This window comes from Ailuropoda melanoleuca, chromosome 16, assembly GCF_002007445.2.
Source record: "Ailuropoda melanoleuca isolate Jingjing chromosome 16, ASM200744v2, whole genome shotgun sequence".
Lineage (NCBI taxonomy): Eukaryota > Metazoa > Chordata > Mammalia > Carnivora > Ursidae > Ailuropoda > Ailuropoda melanoleuca.
This window is the reverse complement of record NC_048233.1, coordinates 71,741,586-71,754,045: the sequence shown is the minus strand read 5'-3', so window position 1 is coordinate 71,754,045 and position 12,460 is coordinate 71,741,586.

Genomic DNA, 12,460 nt, shown 5'->3' with positions numbered 1-12,460 from the left:
TTTTTCCCCCCTTCCCCTATGTTCATCTGTTTTAATTCCACATATGAGTGAAATCATATGGTATTTGTCTTTCTCTGACTGACTTATTTTGCTTAGCATAATACTCTCTTGCTCCAGCCACATCATTGCAAATGGCGAGATTTCATTTTTTGATGGCTAAATAATATTCCATTATATATATGAAATGAATATATATATATATATATATCTCACCTCTTCTTTTTCCATTCATCAGTCTCCAGGTTTCAACAGTGTTATTTGGGGGTATTAGAAACTGAAGTGTTATTATTTTTTTCTTATTGATCAACAGTATTTTCTAATTCTTTTATAACAAATATGTGTAGCCTTTCTAATAAAAAATGTTATAATTAGAGAAAAAAGGCAGTTATAGATGAATTATAGGTTGTGTCAGTTGAATAGGGAATATTTGTGTGTCACTAAGACTTATAAGGAGCATTTCAGCTCTTCTTTGCATGAAGAATATTCTTTTCACTGAGAGCATCATTCACATGGGACCTTTTGTATACCATGCTTTCTTCATAGTCTTTCTCGTAGCTCTTGAGGACAAGAGTCTGTGTCTCGACTACCTGGTGGTCAGTGGCCTCTTAATTGTTAATTTTTTTTTAAAGAAATAAAAGGTATTCATCTTTTTATTTTTATTTTTTATAATAATATTTTTTTATTATATTATGTTAGTCACCATACAGTACATCCCTGGTTTTTGATGTAAATTTTTTTGTTTTTGATTTAAATGAATGAATGAATAAGAAACTTTTAATATTTTATTTGACTGTCATGGAGGCTGAAATTAGTCCATGAGAGGATCTCAATGAAGGGCAACCCATGGGACAGTGTGTGGATTCTAAATCTTGGATCTGGGATAGGGGAAGGCAGGAGGGGAAATTTGCAGTGTAGCCCCTCCCCCATATCATATATGAAGAGAAGGTAATCTCCAGTGTGGCTGAGGATCATTGAAATGTGGTTTTGCTTCAGATGCTTTGAGATTTATGCTTAGAATACCGAGTGGAAATGTGGTTGTGAGCCTGGTGCTTTCCTGGAGGGTTAGTGATTCTGCTGTTGGGAGGGTGAGAGGAAGGACCTTCCAGAGCAAAGGCAAAATGGAGATACTGGGGACATGGCAATGGTTCAAGGGAACTTGAAAAAATCCTGTGTCCCCAGTCATGTGTGAAGAAAAGGTTTCTGATAGGATTCAAGGAAGTCACTGGCTCAAGGCTGAGTTAGATACAAAGGGGAGGGTGGAGATATCAGAGAGAACAGGCTTCCCGTGCCACCGGAAGTATAGCATGGATTAGTAACTAAGAAGGATTGCAGTTTCCACTGTGTAGAGAGAAAACTACCATGAGCCGCTGGAGGAAAGGGTGAGCTCTTACCTTCCTGCAATCTTTTCTCCAAATAGTAAGGATTAGTGTTGTCACCAATTTAAGAGCATTTGCTAAACCTTCGTAAATTAAAAACAAAACAAAACAATCAAAGAAAAAAAAAACAAACCAAAAAACACTTCAGACCCCTTCCTTTGGCCTGCCTACAAAGCTTTGCATAATGTGTCACCACCCCATTGCCTGCCTTTTTTTTCTCTTCTTTTTCTTTTTTTTTTTTTGTTCCTTACAAACCAGCTACAAGGCACTTCCTTCTGTTTTAGGAACAGGCCAAGCTTGTGCCCACATTGAGGCATTGTACTAGCTGGAAAACCAGCCAAAAAACCGCTGCCCTGGATCTCAGCTTGTTGGCCTCTGCCTTGTTTTCTTAAGTCACAGCTGAATGTCACCTCCTCAGACGTGAGAAAAGAGACATGGTCTGTCTTATTTAATGTCTAGAATAGTCTTCAGCACATAGTAGATGCTCTGGGATATTTGTTGAATGAATGAGGAAATCTAGCTTAAGATCTTCATATCCTTATTCTGGGAACACTCCCGTGTCCCCTTAGGCTGAAATAGGTATCTTGATTTTACTTCTGGTGCTGCCCCAGTCTTTGAATGCAATGTTTGGCTAAATTATAAACAGCAACAGACCCAAAGTCTGGGACTTGCCAGGAGCTATTTAGTGAGTGGGTGAGTGAATACTGTCTGCAGATGTGGTAGTTTTTTGGGCAGAGCCTCTGTGGTAGAAAAGCAGACCTTGGCGGGAAGGAAGGGAAACAAACAGGGAGAGACATTCAAAGTGACATACAAAGTTCATTTGAGGTTTGTCTTGAGTCATACCTAAATAAATAAATAAATAAATAAATAAATAAATGAATGACAGAGACAAAAATAAGACTGGAAGGGCTATGAGAAAGTAATTGAGGTTACTTCTAGGATCGGAAATCTGGAATGTTGATATTAAAAGACTGTCAGCTTAGACTTTGCCCAATCTCCAACTTGTATTAAATATGAAGACTGTCATTCCTCTTCAGCTACCTGGAGATCTGATTAACTATCAAATTTTTGACCAAGAGAGGGAAAAAGAATATGGAACCTCAGGAGATCTCAAATGGAATATATTTGGAATAGGAGAAGGGAGAAAAATGAGAAAATATTCGCCTTTAGTGAAATAGTCCTCTCTCCTACCTTTGCATTCCAGTCTATTTCTGGAGGTTTAAGATTTAGCTGCTACTGAGCATGTTAATGGCCCAGGGAAGCTGGGGTTCACTTTTTTATGACAGTAACTTTTGAATTTCACTAGATAGTTTCCACAGAGTGAAATTCCTATTATTCCATTTCTGTGAAGAGTTAAGGGATTTGGGGGCTTACTGACATGCTAGAGAGGAAGGTGTCCCACATGCTGTACTCTCTTTCAAATAACTGGATATTCTTCTCTCAGACATAAGACCAGATGATTTCAATTCCACAGGTGTTTGTTAAGATATGGGGTGATAAAGCACACTATTTATTAAAAATGTTCTATGAAACAGCGGTCCCCTGAAATGCTCCATGAACAAAGGATTCTGTAAAATAGCTTGGGGAAAGCCGCTTAATATCTTCTTGGAGATGTACACTTCACATCAGCATGGAAAAGGCTCTGAGAAGATCTGTAGTAAAGAAAACTTAAGTTTCTTGAACTGTTTTGACTATGCAGCCTTTGTGCATGTGTAGTGTATATGAATGCTACTAACACTTATGGGAAATATAAGGTAGAAGAAATAAAAACATTGGAGTCAGACAGACCCAGGTTCAGACTTAACGCTTGCTGCCCGCTGTGCTGTGGCTTAGAACAACTGATTTAACTGAGTTCTGTTTTTTTTTTTTTAAAGATTTTATTTATTTATTCGACAGAGATAGAGACAGCCAGCGAGAGAGGGAACACAAGCAGAGGGAGTGGGAGAGGAAGAAGCAGGCTCATAGCGGAGGAGCCTGATATGGGGCTCGATCCCATAACGCCGGGATCACGCCCTGAGCCGAAGGCAGACGCTTAACCGCCGTGCCACCCAGGCGCCCCTGAGTTCTGTTTTCTTTTTGTAAATTGGCTGTACCACTTTGCCCAAATAAGGTTATTGTGAATATTAAGTGAGATAATGCATATCCTACCACCATCTAACCCAGAGCATGGAATGTAAGTGTTTAATAAGATCGGTGACCAGATAGGCAAACAGTTATTATACAACAGCACCATGGTAGGTATGTGTGGGATACCAAACAGAATAAACTAATGCACCTTATGTCAAAGAGGCTCAGTATTTATCAGATGTTTACAAAAAACTTCTAGCTCTCTGAGTCAGCACTGTGCTGGATGCCTGGGGTGCAACACTATGAGCCAGAGATGACTCTCATTCCCATGGAGATTACTGGCTTGCTTTAGGTGGCATTTGTGTTCTTACAGCCTGATTTACACTAGAACTTGTCCCCCGACCTCATGCCTAGCTGCCTTCAGTTTGACATTAAAAAATAACATTTTTTGGCTGACATTAACAACAGAGGAAACAACAGGTGTTGGTGAGGATGCGGAAAAAGGGGAATCCTCTTGCCCTATTGGTGAGAATGCAAACTGGTGTAGCCATTCTGGAGATCAGTTTGGAGGTTCCTCAAAAAGTTAAAAATAGAACTACCCTATGATCCAGCAATTGCACTTCTAGGTATTTACCCAAAGGATACAAAAATACAGATGCAAAGGGGAACACACACACTTATGTTTATAGCAGCATTATCAACAATAGCCAAAGTATAGAGAGAACCCAGATGTTCATCATCTGATGAATGGATAAAGAAGATGTGTGTATGTGTGTTTGTGTGTGAAGAAGGCTGTCTGTATCCATTCATGCTTCAGCAAAGAGCTTACTGAGCTATATGGAAAGCCTCATGTTCCTTACAATGGCCAGTTGTCAAAAAGAATGAAAGCTTGCCATTTGTAGCAACGTGGATGGAGCTAGAGTGTATTATGCTAAGCGAAAGAAGTCAGTCAGAGAAAGACAAATACCATATGATTTCATTCATGTGTGGAATTAAAACAGATGAATTTAGGGGAGGGGGGAAGAGAAAAAAATGAGAGAGGGAAACAGGCAATAAATGACTTTTAAAGACAAAACAGACTGAGGGTTGATGGAGGGAGGTGAGTGGTGGGGGGTGGGCTGGATGCGTGATGGGTATGAAGGATGGCAGTTGTGATGAGCACTGGGTGCTGTATGTAAGGGATGAATCACCGAATTCCACTCCAGAAACCAATATTGCACTGTGTGTTAACTAACAAAATTTAAATTAAAAAAATAACATTTTCTCCCGTATAATCTCTGTAGGTATAGGTTTAGGGGGATATTTTGCTGCTAAGTGGCTCTCTACTTAGGGTACTTGCTCCTTGTAAATTGAATCTATAAAAACTGAGGCAAGTTTCATGGTGACAGTCATGTGCTTAGAAAATCGGTGGGGAGAGGAACTGACTGACATTGGGGAGAGTACTTAGAGAGTGCCATGTAAACTATAGACTATACATTAAACTTTGGTTTCCCCTCCTGTCAGGAATAAAGAGAATCACCCTTCCTAAATTTTGGGGAGAGCATTTATAACAGTAGTTTTCAAGGATAATTTTAGGAATGCTGTTATTGCTAGAAAAACGATTTCAGGATATAAGGGTTACAAAGATTATGAAAATAATAAACTGTCCTTCTTTGCACATTTTCCCTAGATTTGAGTGCTAGCATTTGCTTTTATGTGAAGAATAATGGCAAATGCTCAGAATCCCCGACAAAATATTTGAGATTTTCAAGGTTTTCAAATGGTTTGAAAGAGGGAATATGATTTTTTATTCCTTATGAAACCTTCTTAGTTTCTTTATGTGTATGTTTAAAAAACAGGGATGTTTTGTGAATCATTTAATAGAGAGAGTGCTTCCCTGAGCCTCAGGCATGCAGCAGTCAGTAACTTCTACCTGCAGCACAGTCTTTGAAGGGAGAAAGATTTCACTCAGAAGACTGAAGGGGCCTTGCAGGTAAAAGGAAGGAAATGCCAGCTCTGTGACTACTGAGGGACAATTTCCTGTCCCAGGAAGTGACCTTGAAATGCTGTTCAGAGTGCCTGTGAGGGATGTGTGGCTCATTTTGGTTAGAGAACATGTGGGCTTGGAAATGAACTGCCCTCTTGGGTTGAGCCTGCCGCCTCGAATGGGGCACTAATGCATGTTAATGGTATTGCCCACACTAGGGTTACTTGATAAGGAACAGCTGTTGCTTGGCTGTTTTCAGTCTTTTTGTCTTACAAAATTATATATTTTTTTCAGGCTTGGGGAAAGGATGTGGTTGAAAAAAACCAAGTGAAGTGGGACTGAGGTTAGGAATCAGATCATCTGTATTTAAATGTGGCCACTTGTTGGGGCTTCACTCCAAGCCAGGGACAGTGCTAAATGCTTTCTATTAATTTTCTCATTTAATGTGCACAGCAACTCTATAACAGATATACGATTCCCTCCAATTTACTGAGGTTTAGAGAGGTAAAGTGACTGCTTAAAGTCACAGAGCTATTAAGAAATGGAACTGGAGTTTGAATCCAGGTCTTTTTGTATTGAAACACTGTTTTCCTCTTAATATGTATCATATACCTATATGACATTTACAACTACCACTAATCACCACTACCACCAAAACCAACAACTCACACTTATTGAGCTCTTACTCTGTGCCAGACACTGGGGTGGATTTTATTATTGAATCCTCAGAAGTGCTTTGAGGTATTATTCTGGTATGGTCTCTTTTTAGAAATGCAAACGGACTGAGGTACAGAGGGTAAGTAACAGAATTCATGTCAGACATCTGCGTGTAGTGGAAGCAAGCTTTGAGCCCTGGCAATTTGACTCTTAGCTCTATCCTCAGTCACTATAGTACCTTCTGTAAGAAGTGTCAGTGTGCCCATGAACCCTGTAGACGTGATCTGAAGAGGGGAAGTTGGGGACATATGTTAATTTCCTAGGGCTACTATAACAAAGTTCCATGGAGTGGGTGCTTAAATAACAGAAATTTATTGTCTCAGTTCTGGAGACTGCCAGTCCAAAATCAAGTTTTTGGCAGAGTTGATTCCTTCTAAGGGCTATGAGGGGAGGGTCTGTTCCAGACTTCTTTCCTTGGCTTGTAGACGACTGTCTTCATGTTCACATGATGTTCTTCCTGTATGCATGTCTGTCTCCAAATTCCACCTCTTTATAAGGTTATCAGTTGTATTGGAGTAGGGACCACCCTAATGACCTGATTTTAACTGGATTACCTCTGTAAAGGCCCATAATAGGGAGGGTCCAGAGTTGTAAGAAAGTTCTAATATTTCTTAAAGTTCAAGGGATTAGAGAAGGGGAAGAGAACTGGAGGAATCTAGGAAGCCCTACTGATGGGCAGAGATAAGGCTCAGGGAAAGGCAGTCAGGATTTCTATCTAAGAGCTATCCTATCTGGCTGGAATATCTCTCCTCCTCAGGAACCCAAGGGGACATGGCAGAAATGGATGACTATCCCCAATATATAATGTATGTGCCATGCCCTGGATGTCTCCCACAGGGTGACAGGTTAAGGTGAGATACAATGTGGGAATCCTGTGAGAATACTTCCAACACAGGACATGCGTTTTCTCTGAAAAGTCAGTAATCCTAAGTCTGAAGTTTAGTAATATATAGTTATGAAGGATGTATGAGAAATACATGGTCTATAATTATATTGAGAGAGCAATAAATAAGGTAGGAAACAGGGCTTCACCAAAAATTGGATTGGGTTTAAAATTATTTCAGGGTCATCTAACTTTGAATTACTGCAAATATCACTCACATATTCATTCATCTGCAAAACTTTCTAAGAGCATATATTCTGAGTCCTGTGGTAACAGGTGGGAGAATAGTGAGATCATTGTCACTATTTCTGTCCTGAAGGCAAGTGTGTTAAATAGTAGCAACCTCCAAGGAGAAAACTCACTATTTTGAGACTAGAGTATCCACTAATTTATATGACAGCAACCCCTCCATATGCAGAAAAATCTTTGGGGGGCATGAATAAATAACAGCATTTCTGGGACCTAATATGTGTTAATTACTCTGTACCTATGGAGGCAATACTTGAAAAATTTAAGACCTAGACCAATACCCATTTTGAACAGAGAGAATGTTGGTTCTGTTCTTCCCTGGGAGTCCTCTCTGGGAGGTAAGGACTGTGTCTAACCTCATCTCTTCTTTGGGTCTTTCTCTGCTCCCTGTCCACTTTCCCTACTATGTCTCTGGATCAATGTGGACATCTTAGAGTTTGACACAAATATTCTACAGTCTTCTTCCCATATGCAGCTCTGAAGGCTCCCAAAAAATCCTTAAAGGGTTAAGTGTAAATTGGTTTAATTGTCACTAGAGGGCTCAGAGTAGATGCTGATTGCCAGGAGCTGTTCTCTGGCTGTGATGTCAAGAGACAAGGCAGAAGGACCTAGAGACTGTTTTGTGACATAGAAAGGGCTAAAACATCATAGGGAACATATGGGAGAGGGCACTTGAAAAGCTGGGGTCACGGAGGGACTGCCTGGGGACATTCCACTGGAGGTGGAACAATGGAATGTCCCAATATTGGAGTATGTTGGGCTCTTCATAGAACTCACTGGGGATTAGGGCTAGAAATCTATAACTCCCAGTACGTACAGTTTCTCCTATAACCATGTGGATTCAACCTTCCCAAAGTGGATCTAGTTCTGTGTGGTATACTTCTTGCCTCTCTATCCTTAGCCACATTTTCCCCACCACCACTTTGCTTTCATTTATGTTTAAATTACTACCAGCTAGTGGAGCCAAAGATCCACATACAAATCCTTGAAGGAAAGTGACATTTTTTTCTTCCAGAGCTCCAACACGTAATGAGAATTTACAAAGGGTCAAAGAGGATTTTTGCATGTGAACACACAGATTTTGGTTAACTCTATATCTGTTTAATACAAAGAATATGCTATACCTGAAACATTGTGGTCTGTTTTTATTTAATAAATTTATCTATTTCAGTCTTTTAAAAATAAACTTCAATGGCAAGGCAGGGTTTCTTTTCTTTTGAAGGCAGCTGAAAGTTACAGAGGTAGAATTTAATCTCCCTCCTTAGGGGATTGTTTGACTGACAACTGTGCAGCAGCAGTGTGTGGTGTGGGCTTCCAGGAAAGAGTAACACTTTTGTCTTCTCTTTGTTCACAGGCTATTCTCTTAGGAGAAGTGACTGACACTTTGTTTGCCAGGGAGCAGCAATTGTCCACAGACATTGGTTTGTAGGGAAGAGTTCTCACCTGTAATTTCTCACTGTTCTCGAAACCCCATTTCAGCAGGAAGGCTGAGGGTCTCTCCATTTCGCTTGTTCCGTGATTGAGCCTGGGTGGCCTGGATGGCATTACACTCAGTGGGGAAGCTGGACTCTTCTTCTGGTGTTTTTTCCGGTGTGGCCTCATTTGGGGTCAGGGAGGATGATGTGTGGAACCCGGGAGCTGTCATGCTGGGGCACAGCTTGAACCCAGACACTTCTGAGCCTCCCACTTGAACTGACTGACTGCCTGCTCAAATACTGGTTAAAGTGGTCTGGCTTTTTTTGTTCTTCTTCTGCGTTTGTGAGGCCTAACTGTCCCCCATCCTGCTATCACTATATGCAATGGTGGTCTTAATGAGCTCGGATCTTAGTTTCTTGGGATCAGTTCTTGACACTCTTAGTCTGGGGTTGGTGCCCCAAGAATGTCCTATTATTTCCTCTGGCAGTATATTTATTATACTTAATGCATGTTTAGAAGTTAAAATTAAATATTTCAAAAATTGAAATCATCCGCTTATTGATTTACTAAACAAGTCCTTATTTCTGACTACCACGTGCCAGGCACAGTGCAAAGGGTCGAAAATTCAGTGGTGAACAAAATATTCAAAGAAAAAGGAAGTATATGGGGTTAAAATGGGAATTCTCTTTTAAATTCTCCATCTCTACCTCAAGTCCCCTCTGAAGAAACCTACTTTTAATAATTTAGAGCACAGGTTAGCGAACTGCAACCTGAGGACCAAATCTGGCCTGCCACCTGCTTTTGTAAATAAAGTTTTATTGGAACATAAACATGCTCATTTAAGTATGGAAGCTCTGCGGTTGCCTTCACTCTGTAACTACAGTTGAGTAGTTGCTGTAGCAAGTGTATGGCCTACAAAGCTGAAAATATAAGCTAGCCTTTACAACCTCTGATTTTTAGGTTATCTTACCAGAACTTTTCTTGATGTATTTTATATGGACATATATGTTTATATTTTGGTTTGTGTTTTTTCTCTGAAACAAGATTATATTACATGTATTATTCTTTAGTCTGTGTTTTCCCCCTAATTGCTTGCATAATTGTCCTCAAACAGAACAGAGCACTGTTCACTATTTCTAGTTCAGCCCTTGGCATGGTCTCAGGTGCAAAAGTAGTACTCCATAGATATTTGTTGAATGACTGAATGAAAAGAATATTATTTTAAATAAAGTTCCAAAGTTGTAAATTGTTTACTTAAAAGATAATTCAGAGCATACTCAAGGTTATCCATATTATAAGAAGGCTACCCATATTATAATATCCTTATCCCATTGTGATTTCTTGGGTGAGAGAGAAAAAGGAGCAATACCCACTTGCCTCTAGAGAATTGTGCAAGGACGTAAGTCTTATAGGTGTGAACCACCTGTGAAATAGGTTGAAATGGAAGACTGGTTGACAGCTGGCCATTCTAGGGAACATGAGGCTTTCCATATAGCTCAGTAAGCTCTTTGCTGAAGTGTGAATGGATACAGGCAGGCTTCTTCATTTGGTAATTTTGTATTTTGTGGTTTGAGCACATGGATTGTACTGGTCCACTGCCCATGGCGTTATAAAACGTAGATACACTGCTCATAATGTATCTCTCTTACTTACTAATATTTTGTATCTTGTACTATTGTTGAGGGATATTCTCCACTAGACAGTATGAATCGTGTATTTAGCTATTCATAGGGCTCTTTATTTTCACTAAAGTGGGGAGGGTATGCTTTCTTTTTTTTTTTTTTTTAAAGATTTTATTTATTTATTTGACAGAGATAGAGACAGCCAGCGAGAGAGGGAACACAAGCAGGGGGAGTGGGAGAGGAAGAAGCAGGCTCATAGCAGAGGAGCCTGATGTGGGGCTCGATCCCATAATGCTGGGATCACGCCCTGAGCCGAAGGCAGACGCTTAACCGCTGTGCCACCCAGGCACCCCAGGGTCTGCTTTCTTATCAAGAACATCATTTTACATAGTTTTGGCAAATCCTTTTCTTGGATATCAAGGAAGCAGTTTTTTTTTTTTTAAAGATTTTTTATTTATTTATTCGACAGAGATAGAGACAGCCAGTGAGAGAGGGAACACAGGCAGGGGGAGTGGGAGAGGAAGAAGCAGGCTCACAGCAGAGGAGCCTGACGTGGGGCTCGATCCCATAACGCCAGGATCACGCCCTGAGCCGAAGGCAGACGCTTAACTGCTGTGCCACCCAGGCGCCCCAAGGAAGCAGTTTTAAGTGGCTTTTTCTACTTAGATGGCTTTCTTTTCTTTTTGTGTCCTTCCCCCTCATGTCTCAAACCTCCCTCATCTAACCTTGGCAAAAGCATGAGGTGCAAGTAGGGCAGGTGTGTTGCCAGGTGAGGTAAGGTATGTGGGCACATGGGAGCTTAGCTGCTGAAGCCTTTCCTGAGTTTTGGTCTGGGATATAAATGTGTGCGTTTTCCACCATCTGGACAACACTTGCTGTTGATCTTTCTTTCTCCCGGGCGTTTATTTGGTTTGGGGGGCGCAAAGTGGATCTCAGGAAGGAAGTGTGATTCTAGGCAGATTCCTCCTTAACAACTGGGACCTGGAGTGGGATTGTGGCTGCCTGGTGAAGTCAGCTGCTTCTTCCCTCTACCCGCCCCCAGCCCCTTGGGTCAGTGACCATTCTTGGGTTGCCACAACACAAAATGAATGATTATTGTTACAAGGATGGAGACTCTTTTAAATAATTTCAGGAAAAACTATTGATTACGAGGATACTTTTGAAATAGATTCAAAACTGGAAGATGGGAGACACCAAGGCAATTCTAGAGATCAATAACTTCTCTCTCTCTTTATACAGTTATCTTCCTCTCCTTTTCCATATCTTCAGCTTGGCATGCCCATCATACTTTCCCTACCAGCCTGTCTCATTTTCTGCTTTATAAACCTGTTTTCCATCCTATACACTGACAAATACAACATAGTCTCACTGGTGGCAGTGTTTCTTCTCTGGGTGTCTGTAAGAATAGGCTGAGAAGATCCCATAGTTGGTTCTTACGAATTCCCTTTAGGTAGAGCACACCTCTCTGGTTGAGAATCATTACTTTCAATTTTGGCTATTCTTAACTTCTTCCATAGAAACTCATTAAAGTTTTCTCCTGTATTCTTCAAACCTTAATGTGCATACCAGTAATTGTTAGATGTTAAAATGCTGATTCTGATTCACGAACTGTAGGTTGGGACAAAATACTGTGTTTCTGGCAAGTTTCTAGGTGATGCCAGCGCTGTTGGTTGGTGGATCACACCTTGATCGCACAGAGCTTTAGAGCCGTGGTGCTGAGACTAGTGTTCATCAGAATCATCTGGAGGGCTTGTCCAAATGAAGATTGGTGGGCGCTGCCACCAGAGTTCTGATCCAGTAGGCCTGAGAGGGGGGCCTGAGAATCTGTATTTCTAACAAGTGTCCAGGAGTTGCTGATGCTACTGCTTTGAGAGCCACTGCACTAAAGCCATGGTGTTCACCCTTGGTTTCATATTAGAATCAACAGGAGAGCTTTGCAAAAAGTATATATCTAGTTCCTCTCCCCACCATCCTGATTTAACTGGGCTGTGATGGAGCCTGGTACACACACCTGTTTGAGATCACCAAGTAATTCCACTTCATAGCCTGGCCAGAGAATGCCTAGAGAATTTAATTGGCTAAGTCTATGAACTAGCTGCCGTAGATCCAGTTCTTGTCTGTGGTCTAAGTGTCTGTAATCAGGAGGGGTTCATATGAATTAACT